This window comes from Thamnophis sirtalis, unplaced genomic scaffold (assembly GCF_051295495.1).
Source record: "Thamnophis sirtalis isolate CommonGarterSnake01/CBP01778 unplaced genomic scaffold, rThaSir2_p1.2 scaffold_4, whole genome shotgun sequence".
In the NCBI taxonomy this organism is placed as follows: Eukaryota; Metazoa; Chordata; class Lepidosauria; order Squamata; family Natricidae; genus Thamnophis; species Thamnophis sirtalis.
Genome location: NW_028261384.1, coordinates 36,813,340 through 36,832,254, shown reverse-complemented (window position 1 = coordinate 36,832,254; position 18,915 = coordinate 36,813,340). Strand labels below are relative to the sequence as shown.

Sequence of the window (18,915 nt, the reverse complement as noted above, 5' to 3'; positions counted from 1 at the left end):
TATGAGCCACATTGTGTCCTATCTTGGAGAAATGTTTTTAGTTGCATTAATAAGGTGAACTGATTGAAGACGTCTTAAAATTTCCTAGCCTCTCCATTAAATGTCTGTTGTGAGGATATAGGGCATTTTTCATGGTACAATAATCAGAGCTAGAAGTAACTTATTACAGGTGATTCACCTGTGTCCTGCTTATTATGCACGGCTTTTGCTGGGTAAACTAACTGGTTTTTTAAAACCTGTCAATCAAGTTATTCCTCTCATAAATTCTCATAAAATCAGTATACCAAAGGAAATGTATTAATGATACTAGGGATGGTCTAATAGAAATGTTTAGAGAAAATCCAGAATAAAATGCCAGATGTTTCTTACTTTATTACAATGTTTGATGGTCTGGGAGTTACGGCAAACCCTTAGTGATAAACTAATTTCATTGGATTTACCATGGTCATTTTGCCAGAATTCTTTTACCTTACCCAAACATAGCTAGCTTTAATAAGGCTTCCTTTATATCAATTAATTACTTTTGAGTAGTCTTATCTGATTCATTTGTCTTTGTGTAACCAAGTACTTTTATACTGCTCCATCTTTTCATGTTCTGCTGTTAGGCAAGTTCTTAAGTAATGGGGTGGAGGAAACTCCTGATTCCTCCTGTTGGGTTAAAGGCAGGGAGTCAAATATTTGGCAATTTAGATACTGGGATAAGATCTTAGGATGCCTTATTCTGATCGGTAAGAAGAACTCTTGAGAGAAGACCATAATTACTCTGCTCTGATTAAGGAGAAGTTTGCTTAGCCAGACAACATCAATTTAAGAGTATTGCAGAATGTGGACCAATGATTAATGCAAAGCAGGCAATAATTGTTGAAAGGGATAATGTTACAAAATCATGGAAAAACTGTGTAAGAGTCCACATTTCAGGATTCTTGGCCTAGGCATGTAATAGAGACTCAAGCTAGACAGAAATCTATGTTGCAGAAATCCTAAAAAAATCTAGAGCTATTGTAGAAATAAAGCATGTATGTGAATAATATAACTTGGCATATATCTTCAATATCAATTTTCCACTACGATGAATTATGAAATGCCCGTAGACACAACTGGAGCTTTTTCCTTGGCTATGTCACAAATGTGGCAGTAGTCCATATATAGAAACAACTGTTTTCCTCATTTTTAGACATATGTTCCATTCTACAAAGCACTTGAAACAGTATATAACTTTATAATTCTCATTACTATAGTGACTCTATCTTTGCTGTTACACACGAGCACATAATGTTTTTTTCTGTCCATGAAGTTCCTCAGCATGAAATGTTTTTCTTGGACAAAATAAGAAACACAGAAAAATTACCAGACCCCCCCCCCCCATTTTGGTAGATGATTCTTCCACAAACAAGTTTAAATAGAAGCCCAATGGGGGGGAAAATCTCTACTGATTTCTAAAAGGATATGGCTATTTCAAATTATATTAGATGGATATAACTTGAAACTTAATAGTTTGAGACAGCAAGAAATGCTCAGTTTAGTTTCCTTTCAGATCTCGTTCTATGTCCTTGTCTTCTCACCAGGACCTAAATGATGATTAATTCTGATTACTTTTGGTCTTAGTAAGGAAAGGTGGATACTGACAATGAATCACTGACTATGTAAGTTATATTGTTGAAAACAGTTTTGTTTCACTAAACATGGCTTGTCATAGCAGAATCATCAGAATGGATTTATTTGGCAGGAGAAAAATAAATAACCTAAGTGTCAACTTCTTGATTTGGAACAATAGAAAAATAAGAGTTGTTTTATAAATACTTTACAAAATGCAAAATTTGGATTTTGTTTTGACATACTAAAAGGTAGGTAGGAGATTAATGGATTCAAAAGCAGTAAACACAGAAATGAGGTAAAGCTGAAACGTTTTATTAATCAAGGCATAATATAGATAGGAAATAATTCCAGAAAGGACAAAGAAGGATGCATGGCAACTTTCAATAGAATTTCTGAGTTTGAAATAGTAATATTCTGATATTATTGATGAAAAGTCTGAAATAAGCATATAATTCTCTGTTCATATATGTTTAAAAGTCAAAAGAAAAAAAGACATACATACATACATACATCTCCACCTATTGGTTTATAACTTATAGGAACCATTGTTACTACTACGACTACTACCACTTTCTTGTATTTTTCTGCCTGAATTGCAGACAGACAGACAGACAGACAGACAGACAGACAGACAGACAGACAGACAGACATGCATACATAAATACAAATAATTAATTTTTGAATAAAAACAAACAGACAAAACACAATAAACACCATAAAAATATATTCCATTACAAATTGTAAAAAGTGTGGCAATTGGTTACAAAGAGCTTTCGTGCATCCCTTCCACAGTCATCACCTACAATTCATATCAAGTTATATATATTTAAATCAAATATATTTATATATGTTACTATCATACTTCAATCTTCATATGACTATAATTGTTTTTACGTTCCTTTATATAAAATATTCCAAAATTTAAAGCAAAACCACATGATGGCATTCTGTTATCTATTTTCAATATCATCCAGCAACATTATATGTTTATAACACTTTCTAAATAAAAAATAAGTATGTTTAATAACAAAGTTTCTAGACCTCCTTTCTTAATCACTGTTTACAATTTATATACAATTTCCCTTTTATCATGTCAATACAAATATTACATTATTATAATTATCAATCATTTATTTACCAATATCCGTCATCATTTCTTTTTTTTTCTTTTTTTCTCGTCTTAGTTTAACTAAATGATCACCATTTAGAATTTATACCAAATTTTCTCTTATCAAACCAATACATATGTGCACATTGTTATTATTATCAATTATTTATCTAACTATATCCATTATCACTTCATTTTAAACATAATGCTCTAATTTTAACTACATTTGACTAATATTTTGTTATTAGTTTTCATATCTCAACCTGTATCTTTCCAGTAATAGTGCAGTGTGATGTCTTTTGCCATTTGTGGAATTAGTCTTCTGGTTATTTCCTTAATCAAATTTGTGTGGACTTCTCTTCGCAATTTATTGCTTTTTACTTATCTTGTAAAATCTTGAGACCCTCCATCAACTTCTTTAATCAACTTATTTTTGGTTATCAGTAGTGCTTTTGTTAAAGTTTTTCTCCTTGAATCCATCAGTTCTTCTCTTTCTTCTTCTGTGCCTTGAAATCTGGGGAGAGCTTGTTTCCATCTATCTTCCCTTTCTATGTTCCACTCTTTCCATCTCCAACAACACTCAGTTCATTGTCAGTATCCATAATTATCTTGCCTCTTTGTTCATTTTTTCCTTGGGTTTGTAGGACTCTAACCTTCCTTTTTCCATTTGCTGGATTTCTTCAATTTTTCCATCTAATTTTACTGAATTACAATCAATATTTTCTAATCTCTTCTCAATTCTTTCTGTTGTTTCTAATAATTTTTGAATTTCAAACATAATCTGTTGTAATGTTATGGTTTCTTTTTGGTGTTGTGCCATTCTTCCAACCAGTAAACACTGCCACTCTAGTTTCAAAACAAGGTTTTGTTTTCACTTGTGTCCAGCTGCCAAAGAAGCAGCCAAAGAGCACCTGTATAAACAACCCATGCTCTTCTCCTTATCTCTTCTGTAAACAAGCTGAAGCCTTTGAAGTGTAAAGTCAAAATGATCAAAGAGAAAAAAGCGAAAGCAATATTTCCAGGACTCAACCTTCAACCTCTAAGTGGCAGTGTAACTTCTTTTCCCTCTAATGTTACTACCCTCTTTATATTCCTGTTATATCTTCTTTATATTCCAGGCTTAAAAGAAACAAAATTCTTAAATGAAGCAAAATAAAGAGAAAAAACCCAACCAAACCAATATTATAAAAATAAAGAAAAATACTTAATCCATACGTAAAAAAGAAATAGAAGAAAAAACAATACTTTCACTTTAAAAAGTAGAAAATATTTGCAAAACTTCCATCCATAAAAAAGGATAATATATTGTCCAATAGAGCTTAATTTCGCCACTTATTTTCTTTTCTTTGCAAGTTTAATTTAGCTTTGATTTCTTTTGGGGGGGGGGCTGTCTCTTTTATAACAATAAAATTTCCTCACCAGATGGACATATTTCTCTTTTCGCTTTCCTCCCGTTGTGGAGCTGACCCAACTTCAGCAGCTTTTGTCTGTGCTTCTGTTGCTGGCAAGAAGAGATTCTTTTGGATCAATCAGGGACTTTGCGATGTTCCTGAGATCAACAAGACATAGTCTTCCCTATCACCATCTCTTTGGGACGGTTTAGGTCCAAAAGGACCATCCAGCGTAAAAAAAAAAGCTTTGAGGGAGGAGGAACCAATGTCGCGATGATATGGTTGTATGGTCTCAATGCTCTGAGACCACAGCCAACACTTTTGCCACTGGGTGGTCCAAATGGACCTAAACCTTCCCGAAGAGACGGTGAACAGGAAGAATAGGTCTTGCTGATCTCGGGGATATCGCAAAATCCCTGAAAGAAGCAAGAGAAGTTCTTCAAGCCGACAACAAAAAATCCAGTCAAGGCTGACGAAGTCGGGGTGGCTCCAAAACGGAAGGGTATGAAAAGAAAAAGTGTTCCAGCTGATGAGGAATTTTTATTGTTTTAAAAAAGAGACTGCCTATAAAAACTTAAAAATCAATTTAAATTGAAGAATAGAAGAATCAAGCGGCGGAATTAAATTAGAATGGTTTTGGACAGTGGTTATCTTACTTTTTAAACGCTATTTATATGGATCAAATCTATGCAAACCTTTTGAAACGGGTGGATGAAGTTTTCTTCTTCTACCTTCTTTTTGTGACTCTCTGTAATCTATAGACTAAAGTTTTCCTCTTTTATTGCTGTGGGTATTTTTCTAATTCATTTAAAGATTGGGCCTCTTTTTCTAACTTGAAATACAAAAAAGATACAAAAAGAAACTCTTTAACAGTGTTTCCACTCGGAGGCTGGAAGGTTTTGTTGATTGGAGTTTTGTGTATTCAAAATGGAACATTTTTTTCTTCTCACTGATTGTTTTGTCTTGGCACCACAAGGTTTTACCATTTGACTACAGAGTGATAAGAAGGGAAACACACAGATGTCCCTTTGAAGTATATTTTCAAACAGAGAAAAGTGAAAACAACATTCTTTGTGAATCTATGTTTTAATTTTATTAGCCTTGCAAGCTAGAGCAGCTGTGTTTGTTAGAATGGCACAACGTCAAGAGAAAATAGAGGTCTTAACTTTGCAAAATATATTTTCAGAACTACAGAAATTATCAAATATAGTAGAGATAAAACTGGAATACCTAGAGCACATAACAAGAAAATATGATGAAAAAATTGAGGATATTCATCAAATGCAAAATGGAGTGATTGAAACTCAAAAAACCGAAGTGGACAATGAATATATAAAGAGATTAAACCTGCTGATATCTATGGTAATTGGTTTGTTCCTGAAAATGGAAAGAATGGAATACTGAAAAAGGAATTAAATAGAGAGCAATAGCAATAGCAATAGTAGTAGACTTATATACCGCTTCATAGGGCTTTCAGCCCTCTCTAAGCGGTTTACAGAGAGTCAGCATATTGCCCCCAACAATCTGGGTCCTCATTTTACCCACCTCGGAAGGATGGAAGGCTGAGTCAACCCTGAGCCGGTGGGATTTGAACCGCTGAACTGCTGATCTAGCAGTAGCCTGCAGTGCTGCATTTAACCACTGCGCCACCTTGGAGAGGAAATCTATTCCAAAGTTCAAGATATAGAAGAAGACAAAATTAAAGAATCTATGGACTTAAAGAAAGAAATTTTATTAGCCAAAGTATTGATAACACTGCTGACAATGAAAGACAAGCAGAATAAGGAAACAGAAAGACGGCATCAAGATTATATGAGAGATCTTATAAGCAAGGAGCTACTAAGAGAAGTCCATACAAAGCTGATCAAGAAGATGATTAGAGGATTGGTACCACAAATGGCAGAAGATAAGAGATTGTTTTGTTATTGGAAAGATACAGGTTGATAGATGGAAGAATATAACTTAAAATTAGTTAAACTTAGTGAAATTTAGTGATAATAGATATAGTTAAATAAATAATTGATAATGATAATAATGTATACAATGTGTAGTGTTACGATAAGTAATAATTGGATATGAATATTGAATGGTACCCATGAAAGGAAGATTAGAAATCCTTTTGGATTATATACAAAGATTAATAAAAAATAACTAAGTTAGATACAGTTAAGTTTTGACTATTGGGGGAAATGTTATGATATAGGATATAGTCAAATAAAGGAGGGATAATAATGACAACCTATATATATGTATGGGTACAATATAAGAAAACTGGATGAAAATTGCAAATAGCAATTTGGAACGGAGGATTAGAAAACTTTGTTATTAAATATTATGGATGTTTAGCTAGAATAGGACATAAGGATTTGGAGTCATTGGAGGATTTTAGAAATAGTAAATGAAATGCCAGTATGTGGTTATGTATTAAATCTTGGTATATTTTATGATGAAGGACGTTTAAACAATTATAGTCAAATAAAAATGGAGGTATGATAAGGGTAATATGTACAAATATCTGAGTTAAAATACTTGAGTTAATATGAATTATGCTTGATGACTGTGGAAGAGATGCACGAAAGCCTTTTGTAACCAACTGATACACTTTCTACAGTATGTAAAGAAGGAAGATTTTATGTGTTGTGTTTGTTTTGAAAACTAAAAAATTAAAAAAATTAAAAAGCTCCGAGATCGCACGCACATTGTACGTTGCGACGTCAGCTCCTGTCTCCCGCTGTTTTACAATTTTTGTTGTGATTTTGACCAATGATTTGTGTTTAATTCTAGAATTATTCTTGCTGCAGAGTTGTTGATGTTGCATAGTACATGGCCATACCTGCAAGTGTACTTCTCATATTTTCTCAGAAATGGAAGCAACACCAATATTTTTATATGTGTTCATTTATCACTCTGTCTAATCACAACCATTTAGCAATCTCACCTCCATATTTTTGAGAGTGTGTTTCTTTGTTGCTAGTCAACATTCCATAACTTATATTACCACTTTTCTGATGAGTATTTGTAAATTTTAAGTTTCAGATATAGAAAAATTGTCTGATTTCATCGAACATCAGTAACAGACAGTGTTAATTTCTCTTTAGTCATCCAGTGGCATGTTACAGTCTGAAGTCATATATGAACTCAGATGTTCACACTGGCTAACGCTATTGAATTTGGATCTATCTATCGTGACTATACCATTGGCCTGGACACTGTATTCAAGATATTTTGTTTTCTTAATGTTGACCTTCAGTTCAGTCATGAAGATGCATATCAACTCCTGTTATATAGTACAAATTAGAGGCTGTTTCATGTTTTGCTGCTGATAATAACAGCATCAGGAATATAACAATTAAAGTACACGTGGTATTCAGCAGGTTTTGACTAGTTCTGGCGAACCGGTAGCAGAAATTTTGAGTAGTTTGGAGAAACACCTCTGACTGGCCCCATCCCCATCTAGTCTCTGCCTCCCGAGTCCCAGCTGATCAGGAGGAAATGGGGATTTTCAGTAACCTTCCTCTGGAGTGGGGTGTGAATAGAGATTTTACAGTATCCTTCCCCTGCTATGCCCACCAAGTCATGCTCATCAAGCCACACCTACAGAACCAGTAGTAAAAACTTTTGAATCCCACCACTGAATCAAAGGATGTTGTGATTGGAAATTCTAGTCATAAAGTCTATACAGGAATGAAGGCAATGGTCAGAATATGGATCCCTTGTGGACACCAGTATTGCTAGAAACAATGTTTCAGCACTTAGAGATTGCTGGTGTTTCTGAACTTCGTAGTTTTCTTGTAGATGTTTCATTATCAAAGCTAGGTATTATCAGCGGCAGTGATAATGAGTGCTAGCACTGGTAATGTTACCTAGTTTGGGTAATGAAATGTCTGCAAAAAAAAATCAAGTTTGAAGAGCACCAATGATCCCCTCATTTAAAGCCTGACCTACAAATATTTTCTTTTATTGTTTCACCACTTGTTGAATGTTACAGCTGGTAACATTGCAGTACAACAGTTGTAGCATGCAGATTCAGGAACTAGGTAAATCTAATTGATATTCTGGGAAATGCATGAGGTCACATACTTTTCTTAGGTCAGTAAATATATGTTGTTGTATAGGAATATTTTTCCCTTCTTGTTTTTCTCAGTAAGCAGGTAACATCTATTACATCAGTTTCACAGTTCTTGATAAAACCACAGTGGTTTGGCTAAGTATTGAGTATCAAACCATATTAAACATTTAAAAATGTTCATGGTATAGAATACCAGATTAGCTTGTACTTTGAACAGTGATGTAGCCTTTCCAAGTGGGAGTGTTGTATTAGTTTGCCAGATACTGGTAGTTCATTTCCTTCTGCAATTTTATTGAGCAGTACTAAAACCATTGTGCTCCCTGCATTGTAAGCAGTTTCCCAATTAAAAATTCTGTTTTTCTATAAGGGAAAATAGTTTAGCGTAAATCAGTGTATATTTAATTATATAAAATGTGCTAGTAACTATATTGTGCTGAGGATAATTGCTTCAATGAACTGCCTTTCAACATCACTTTTATCAGTATGAAAGTGGCTCTGTGGTTAAAATGTTGGCACAAATGAGAAATTTGTGTTGGCTTATAAACTGACTAGCTGAATACCTGTGCCCCTCTAGGAAATTATGTGATTAGGCTTGATAAATCAACACCTACAGCTTGAAAATAAATGAGTAGTTACCATCGACCACTCCTTTCCCCTTCTCTCCTTCAGCCTTGCCCCACAGAATCCTCCCCTATCCTATCCCGTGTCTCCTGCAGGTTTGCCCCACAGAAGCTCCACCTACCTTATAACCTTCTCACCCTCCGGTTTGCCCACAGATGCCCTTCCTATCATATCTCCTTCTCTTCTCAAGTTTGTCCCACAAAATCCTTTCCTATCCTATCCCCTTATCTCCCTCAGTCTGGCCCCACAGAATCCTCCCCCATCCTATCTCTTATTTCCCTCAGGTTTGCCCCACAGAAATCCCACCTATCATAGCCTCTTCTCTCCCTCAGACTTGTCCCATAGAAGCCTCTCTTACCTTCTTCTCTCCCTCAAGTTTGCACCAGAGAAGGCCCACCTATCGTATCACCTTGTCTCCCTCAGGCTTGCCCCATAGAAACCTCTCCTATCTATTTCTCTCCCTTAGGCTTGCCCCACAGAAGACCCACCTATCATATCCCCTTCTCTTCCTTGGGTTTGCCCCACCGAAACCCCACCTATTATATCCTCTTCTCTCCCTCAGACTTGTCCCACAGAAGCCTCTCCTACCCACTTCTCTGCCTCAGGTTTGTCCCACAGAAGGCCCACCTATCTCATCCCCTTCTCTCCCTCATGTTTTCCCCAAAGAAGCCCCACCTATACTATCACCTTGTCTCCCTCAGACTTGTCCCACAGAAGAATCTCCTACCCACTTCTCTCCCTCAGGTTTACACCAGAGAAGCCCCACCTATCATATCCCCTTCTCTCCCTCAGGATTGCCCCACAGAAACCTAACCTATACTATCATCTTGTCACCCTCAGGCTTGTCCGACAGAAGCCTCTCCTATCCACTTCTCTCCTTCAGGTTTGCCCCACAGAAACCCAACTATCCTACCCTTGTCACGTTCCGGCGTTCACATTGCATACAAACAGAGATTCAGTTTATTTGGTGAAAAACGTTTATCCCTATCTAAGAAGCTACATGATAACCAGCACTAAATGACAATGATACAAAGGTAATCAAATCCAAGTCATTTCTAACCAAGTTAACACCATCACCCATATATATTTCTCCCTGGCTCTCCTCCGTTATCAGCTGAGCCAGGGAGAAAGGTATGAACTTCCTCCCATATTTGGGCATACCGGGGTTGTGACTTTAAATATATACCTTTCTCCCTGGCTCAGCTGATAATGGAGGAGAGCCTGTCGCTTAGTGGTTAACACATCTGCCTAATATGTAATACAGCCCAGGTTCGAATCCCAGTAAGGGTATGGCTAGCTGATGAGAGCTAAATAGCTTGAAATAGATCTATACTAGTCTCCCTTTATTTATTTATCAGCACAAATACTACCTACCTACCTACCTACCTACCTACCTACCTACCTACCTACCTACCTACCTACATACATACATACATACATACATACATAGGTCTCTAGTTATTCGGGTTTTCTCCCGTGTAAAATTGGAGATGTCTTAGCGACGTTTCGACGAAATCTCATTCGTCATCTTCAGGCTTCTTCAGGCTTGGTGCTTCCAGGAGCAATGTGAGATCTCGGCTGTTTCTTCCTTTTAACTGCCAGTGGGGGTTTGAACTGATTGGGTGGGAGCTTGGCTGTGTCCTGATTGGGTGGGGGTGTGTCCTGATTGGGTGGAGGTGTGTTCTGATTGTTTGGGGATTTGTGTTTCATGTAAGGATAGGAGGGGTTTAAAGAGACTAATTGTGCATTTGCAGTCTGGCTTCTGGTCCTCGGTCGTGCCTCATCAGTGTGTGTTTTTGTCTGTTTTCTTTGTGGATGTTTGGTGGTGATATTCTGTATGGCTCTTGTGAGTGTGGGCCTGGTGTCATTCATCATGTCCGGGACTCGTTTATCAATAAGGGCAGGCTTCCAAATGGCTGGCAGGTGGGAGGTATCATCCCGCCTATTAATGCTGTGTGGGCGTTTTTCTATTTCAATGGCTTCTCTGATTATTCGGTTGTTGAAATGTTCAGCCTTGGCGATAGTTCTAGTCTTATTAAAATCAATTTTATGTCTTGTGGCTTTAAGGTGTTGGACCAGGGAAGAAGTTGGTTCCTCTTTTCTGATTGTGTTTTTGTGTTCTTCAATGCGTGCACTTATTTTTCTGTTGGTTTGTCCGATGTATGTGGTGGGGCAGGTGGAGCATGGGATTTCATATACTCCTTGATTTTCTAACTCAATTTTGTCTTTGGGGTTTCTTAGGATGGTGGATATTTTTCAGTTTGTGCAGAATGCTGTCTTGATGTTATGTTTGTGGAGAATTTTGCTGATTCTGTCTGTGGTGCCTTTTATGTATGGGAGGAGGGCTTTTCCGTTTTCTTGTTCTCTGTCCTGGATTTTAGTGGGGGGTTCTTTTTGGATTAGGTTGGTGATCTTATTTCTTTGGAATCCATTGGATGTCAGTACGTTAGTGAGAGTGTGTAGTTCGGTTTTTAGGTGTTGTTCATCAGCTAGGCGTTTTGTTCTAGAGATGAGTGTCTTGGCTACGGAGTTGATCTGGGCTGGGTGGTGGTGTGAGAGTGTGTGCAGATAGCGGTTAGTGTGTGTTTTCTTCTGGTAGATGGTGTGTCCTAGGGAGCCATTAGATTTCCTGTAGACTAAGACATCCAGGAAGGGAAGTTGGTTGTTTACTTCTGTTTCCATGGTGAACTGTATTTTGGGGTGTAGGCTGTTGAGGTGTGAAGCCAGACTGCAAATGCACAATTAGTCTCTTTAAACCCCTCCTATCCTTACATGAAACACAAACCCCCAAACAATCAGAACACACCTCCACCCAATCAGGGCATACCCCCACCCAATCAGGACACAGCCAAGCTCCCACCCAATCAGTTCAAACCCCCACTGGCAGTTAAAAGGAAGAAACAGCCAAGATCTCACATTGCTCCTGGAAGCACCAAGCCTGAAGAAGCCTGAAGATGACGAATGAGACTTCATATATATATACACACACACACACATACATACATACATACATACCATTACCCCACCCAGCTCCACCCACAACTCCACCCAGATGACACCCACCCACCATCACCAACCACCATGATCCACACCTTCAGCCACACTCCCACTCAGTGTACCATACCCTCTTTCCTGGTTAGCCGCATCTGAGCAAAAGTGTTACATCAGAGTAGGCAGTTGCACCTGAGTAGAAGAGTTTCATCAGAGTAGACAGTTACACCCAAGTAGAAGAGCCACATGTAGCTACAGGCTTAACATCAGAGAGCAACATCAACGTGGCAGCGTTAGTGGCGTGTAACATGACTGAGCGGGCATGGTGATGTACAGGTTCTCCCTGGATGACAGCCTGAGGGGTGACATTCCGTCCCCTACCAGTGGAGAGGATTCTGGAATACAAAAAGCGCTATTAGCAGTATCCTCTATAGGTTTATCTGGGTATCGACAATGGAACCGGGTGATAAGGCATGGTGCACACACCTCAGATGACCTCACCCATGATACGTCTGTAAACCAAACCCTTCCAAACTATTAAATACTGTAAAGTACCATGACGACGATGGGAATCTACTATCTGTTCAATTTCATAATGGTGTTCACCATCAACCTGCCCCGGAGACGGTGGTGTTGGAAGATTACGTGGTGGTCACCAGTTTGAGTAAACTGCTGTGAAACACCGGGTGGGTTTTCCCCAACATGGGAGTTATCTTTAATTCTGCCGTGACTGGATTAATTACTCTGATGATTGGGAATGGACCTATGAACTTGGGACCCAGCTTATGACAGGGCACTTTAAGGCATATATACTTGGTAGATAAAAATATCTTATCCCCAACCCGAAACGTTCGGACATTTTTCCACACTGGATACATGTATTCTATCCATTCCTTTATAGTTCTGTGATCAGCAGTGGCCATGAAATCAAACCCATTCACAATACGGTAGGGGATATACCCAGTACTACTATGTACTGCATTGTTATATGCAACTTCAGCAAATGGCAGTAGACACGCCCAGTCAGTTTGCTGGTAATGCACATAACAATGGAGATACCATTCCACTGAAGCATTAGTTCTCTCTGCTTGCCATTGGTAGCCAGATGGAACACAGAATTCAAACCCTGAGAAGACCCCATCCTCTTCAGGAAACTGCGCCAAAATTGAGCAGTAAACTGTTCCCCACGATCTGAAATTATACATTTAGGTACACCATGCAAATGGTAAATATGAACTAGGAGTAGTTTGGACAATTTTTTAGCTGAAGGAAGCCCTGGACAGGTAATGAAATGAGCCTGTTTTGACAACAAATCAACTACTGTCCAGATAATGGTATTCCCCCTACTCTCTGGCAGCTCCACAATGAAATCCATTGCTATGTCTTCCCAGGGCCAAGTGGGCTGTGCTACTTGTTGTAACAAGCCAGGTGGCTTTCCTAGCCGGCTTTTCATAGTTGCACAAACTTTACAACCCCAAACATATTCCTCAATATCCCACTTCATCTTTGGCTGATTCATCAAATGCATGTTTTCATGCGCATGTGCGAGATCAGAGATGGCTGCTAGGCGTTCTTCTCCGTTCTAACTTAGACGGAAAAAACGCTGGAAACCTCAATATATCAACTTGAACCTTCTGCGAAGAGGTCCTCAGGGATGTCCGGAATCTGGGGGATCCGAGGGAGCCAGACCTGTGCAGGGGCCGCCGTTTTTGGGCGGCCCTGGCTCGTTCAAACACCGGAGGTTTGTGTGCTGCCTGTGCTGCTCGGCGATGGGGGAGGCGATGCCACGCTGGGAGCGGCGGTAGCGTGCTTCGGCGTTTTCCTCTGGCGGCGGCGTCCTTCGGCGTTTTCTAAAGGCTTCGGTGTCCTCGTGCTGCTGGCTGCACCTCCTGGGGACTTTGTTTGTTTGCCATCGCCCCGGAGTGTAAGCGGACGGACGGAGGAATCATTGGGACTGTTGGCTGTGCTTCCTGGGGGCTCTGCTCGGCCGCCATTGACCCGGAGAGAGAGCGGTCTAATAAGAATATTGCGGAGGGTGAGTGTGCTGGCTGTGTCTTCTGAGGGCTTTGCTGGGCTATTGTTGCTTCAGAGGGAGAGTGGACGGACAGAACTACTGTTGGGACTGAGAAAGCTGGGCAGCTGGCTTTGCCTGGTGCCGCGGCAGTCCCTCCGGATGGCTCTCCTCCTCGTTCGGCCTCGTTTTCGCCCTGCTTCTGCCCCCCCCTCCTCCGCTCCTGTTTGGTCAGATGGCCTCACAGAGGCGACTCCATTTCTGCCTGTCCCCACTGTTGTGAAGCTTCCCCCTGTGTTTTCTGCTTGGCACTGGACTACTCCTTATTGTGGCATCCGGCCTCTCCCTGCCACGGCCTTTGGATTCCTAGGCTTGCTGGCACATTTCCACCTGGCTTTGATAATTGCCACTATTATTACTTTCTGTTGCTACCCTTGGGGCATCGCCCTGGACAGTGCCTGCACAGGAAAACCCTTTGCCATCTTGGACTGTTCCGGCCTGGTTGGACCTTTTCAAACTTACAGAAGAAGAGGGGGATATAAGACACTCCCCCATATATTTTATCTGAACTGCAACTGGTCTCCAGCTACTTCAACCACCTTGAACGCTGAGAGCCAGTTATGTTATCTGATCTTGCACTTTTAATCAACTGCGCAATTTATCTCCTTTTCTTCCTTTTCTTTCATCTTTCTTCCTTTCTTTGTACGGGATATGCATGGTATATGTATGGGATGAATGAATGTCCCACTTTTTACCATTATTATTGTTGTAATTTTTTGTGTTTTAACTGCTACGTGGGGATTGCCTGGGTGAGTACATGAGTATGTATGATTCGGAGGACCTGCCGGGGGATGCGGGGGGCACGGGGGTGGTAGAGGGGACCAGAGACACGGGAGAGGGTCGGAGCATTACGGTCGTAACAGGGAGGGGCAGATATGGCGGGGACTTTAGGGCAGGCCATTACCGGGGAAGGAGGGTTCGCTACGTTACAGAGATCCCTCCTTCCGGCCCTATGAGTCCCACTCCGAGGCCAGATGGCGCAAGTAATCAGGACCCTGGGCTCAGGCTGCTGTCGCTAAATGCCAGGTCTGTGGTTCACAAAGCTCCTCTCGTCCGGGACTTAATTTTAGACGAGAGGGCAGACCTGGCATGTATTACTGAAACCTGGCTGGGCCTGGAGGGAGGAGTCCCCCTCGTAGAGATGTGCCCAGAAGGATTTCAGGTGCTGCACCAGCCGAGAGCCCAGGGAAGGGGTGGGGGTGTGGCCATTGTTATCCGGGAGTCGTTAGCACCTCGTAGGATCCCTGCTCCGGAGCTTGTCGGGTGTGAGTCTCTGCTGGTAAAGTTGGACCTCAAGGGTCAAGTGGGTCTGCTGCTAACGTACCTGCCTCCCAACAGCGTTGCAGCAGCCCTCCCCTCGCTCCTCGAGTCGGTAGCCGAGCTGGCAATTGAGTTCCCTAGGCTGATGGTCTTGGGGGACTTCAATTTGCCGTCGCTCGGTGAACACTCTGATGGGGCACAGGAGTTCATGGCTTCCATGACGGCCATGGGCTTGACCCAGGTAATCCGGGGCCCAACCCACTCAGCAGGTCACATGCTCGACCTCGTATTCCTCTCGGAGCAGTGGACTTGTGATCTTGGTCTGAGGGGTAACGAGATCATACCCCTGTCGTGGTCAGACCACTGCCTACTGAGGCTCGACTTCCGGAGACCAAACCCCCACTGTAGGGAGGAGGAACCGACCAGGTGGTTCCGCCCCAGGCGACTTATGGAACCGTTAAGGTTCCAGACGGAGCTTGGGGTCATTCCTGATACCTTCGCCCACAGTCCGGTAGAGACTCTGGTTGCTGCCTGGCACTCGGCAGCATCGGAGACCCTTGACCGGATTGCGCCACTACGGCCCCTCCGAGGCGGCGGATCCCGGAGACCCCCTTGGTTTACCGAGGAGCTCCGGGAGATGAAGCACCGGAGGAGACGCCTAGAGCACCTATGGAGGTCCAATAAGTCCGAATCGAACCGAGCAATGGTAACAACCAGCACCAAGGAATACATCAGGGCACTTAGGGCAGCGAAAAGATCTCACATTGCCACCTTGGTTGCCTCTGCTGAGTCCCGCCCAGCCGCCCTGTTTAGGATAACCCGCTCCCTCCTAAATAGGAGGGATACGGGGGAACCCTTGCAGGGTAGAGCCGAGGACTATGCCCAATTCTTAGCGGACAAAATTGCTCGGTTTCGGTCGGATTTGGACTCCATCCCCGCAGTTCCAGCCGAGGCACAAGAGGATGAGGTAGACCACCTCTGGGTTGAGTTTCAGGATGTTGCCCCTGGGGATGTGGACAAGGCCATGAGGGCTGTAAGTGCCTCCACCTGTGTACTGGACCCATGTCCCTCACCCGTTGTCAACAGCAGTGAGGTGACACGAGGCTGGATCCAGGCGGTTGTTACCGCCTCTCTTCGGGAGGGGAACTTCCCCATCGCGCTAAAAGCTGTGGTGGTGAGACCCCTCCTGAAGAAGCCATCTTTGGATCCAGCTGTCCTTAACAACTACCGTCCAGTCTCCAACCTCCCTTTTGTTGGGAAGGTTGTTGAGAAGGTGGTGGCCTTCCAGCTTCAGCGGTCCTTGGAGGAAGCAAGTTATCTTGACCCCTTCCAGTCAGGCTTCAGACCCGGTTACAGCACAGAAACCGCTTTGGTCGCATTGACCGATGATCTTTGGAGAGCCAGAGATGGAGGCCATCCCTCCATCCTAGTTCTTCTCGACCTCTCGGCGGCTTTTGATACTATCGACCATGGTATCCTTCTGCGACGACTGCGGGAGGTGGGAGTGGGAGGCACTGTGTTACGGTGGTTCTCCTCCTACCTCTCGGACAGGTCGCAGTTGGTGTTAGTGGGGGGGCAGAGATCGACCCCTAGGCCCCTAACATATGGGGTGCCGCAGGGTTCGGTCTTATCCCCCCTACTATTCAACATCTACATGAAACCGCTGGGTGAGATCATTCGAAGGCACGGGATAAGATACCATCAATATGCGGACGATACCCAGTTGTATCTGTCCGCCCCGTGCCAACTCAATGAAGTGGTGGACGTGATGAACCGGGGTCTTGAGGCCGTTATGGACTGGATGAGGGCTAACAAGCTTGTACTCAACCCGGAGAAGACCGAGTGGCTGTTGTGTTTTCCTCCCAATAATTCGACCAGTGCTCCATTGCTCAGGCTGGGGGGTCAAATTCTATATCCCTCAGAGAGGGTTCGCAACTTGGGAGTCCTCCTGGACCCACAGCTGACTTTCGACCATCATTTGACGGCTGTGACCAGGGGGGCATTTGCCCAGGTTCGCCTGGTGCGCCAGTTGCGACCCTACCTGAATCGGGAGGCTCTCACAACAGTCACTCGGGCCCTTGTGACCTCTAGGCTGGAATACTGCAATGTGCTCTACATGGGGCTGCCCTTGAAGAGCATCCGGCGACTTCAGCTAGTCCAGAACGCAGCCGCGCGAGTGATCGTGGGTGCACCTCGGTTCACCCACATAACACCTATCCTCCGCGAGCTGCGCTGGCTACCTGTCGATCTCCGGGTGCGCTTCAAGGTGCTACTTGTCACCCATAAAGCCCTCCATGGTAGTGGGTCTGTGTACTTGAGAGACCGCCTCCTGCCAATTACCTCCCTGCGACAAATTAGATCTCATAGACTAGGCCTCCTCCGAGTTCCATCTGCCAGCCAGTGCCGGCTGGCAACTACAAGGAGGAGAGCCTTCTCAGTAGTAGCTCCGACACTTTGGAACGATCTCCCCGTGGAGATTCGTACCCTCACCACCGTCCAGGCCTTCCGCATAGCCCTTAAGACCTGTCTAGCCCGTCAGGCCTGGGGACAAAGATAATTGCCCCCACCCGAATGATGAATGAATGTTGCTCATTATTTTATTCTATGTTTTGTCTGTGCTATTGTTTGTATATCCCTCCCTTGATTTTATGTAAGCCGCCCTGAGTCCCCTCAGGGAAAAGGCCGGCCTATAAATGTTAATAAAACCCTAAAAACCCTAAACCCTTCATGAATCGGTAATGTCCTGCTACCCGTGAATCATGACAACACTGTAAAACTGCTATCCGTTGTTCTGTTGGAACATATATTTTTGGCCCTTTCCAGGCTAAACCATCTCTTTTCGTTAGAGTCTGCTGATTCACCTGGAACCAAGGGTCTAGTGGAAGTGCATCTCTAATAGACTGTGTGATATCAACTGGAGGCTTTCTGCCCTGACTGCTGGCTGCTAAAGTTATATTCGCCGACTGAGGAAACATAGGCTGGAAGGTCTGCTCTCGATCACTATTGAATTGTGACAAAGCATCTGCCATAAAATTTCGGCCACCAGGAATATATTTCAGTTGGAAGTTAAACCTACAGAAGAATAGCACCCATCGTACTTGCTTGGGCGACAGCTTCTGGGGAGATTGTAGAGCCTCCAGGTTCTTGTGGTCAGTCCATACCTCGAAGGGACCATAGTCCCCTCGAGTAAATACCTCCATGTAAGCAGCGCCCATCGTACCGCAAAAGCCTCCTTTTCCCATATAGCCCATCGTTGTTCTGTGTCACTTAGTTTGCATGAGGTATAGGCACATGACTGCAGTTATCATTTTTCATTTAGTTGAAGTAAGACAGCTCTCATCTGCTTGCACTATAAATTTCCTGGCTGGAAATTTCATGTGCGAACAATCCCTTCAATGTTTCAAACACTTTTTAACAAACAGATCCCCCTGTAAGGGTTGACTTTGACAAGGCTTTCTGGCAAAGTGTCTTGTTTTCAATAAGTCGGTAAGGGGGTAAAGCCACCTTGGCAAATGATGGTATGAACTGACGGTAGAAGTTGACAAACTCCAAGAAGCTCTGTAATTGTTTCTGAGTGCCAGTCCCTTACCGCCTGTATCTTTGCTGGATCCATTTCTATTCCCGCCTTGGAAACTCTATAGCCTAAGTAGTCCAAAAGAGTCTGGTGGAATTCACATTGATGGTTATATAGAATAGTTTATAGAAAGGAAAGAGTCATGAAGGAAGTGTTGATTATTTGAAAACTATTAAATTATTTCTGAAAAGACATGGCAGCTGAGAGAGTAGCAATCAGCCAGGATGCTGTTGA

General features: G+C 42.5%; 1 protein-coding gene across 3 annotated transcripts in view; it reads left to right on the top strand.

Moving 5' to 3' along the window:
* The window catches only part of AGMO (alkylglycerol monooxygenase), a 154,574-nt gene that overhangs the window by 74,063 nt on the left and 61,596 nt on the right, over window positions 1–18,915 (top strand). The gene's annotated exons all lie outside the window — the stretch shown is intronic.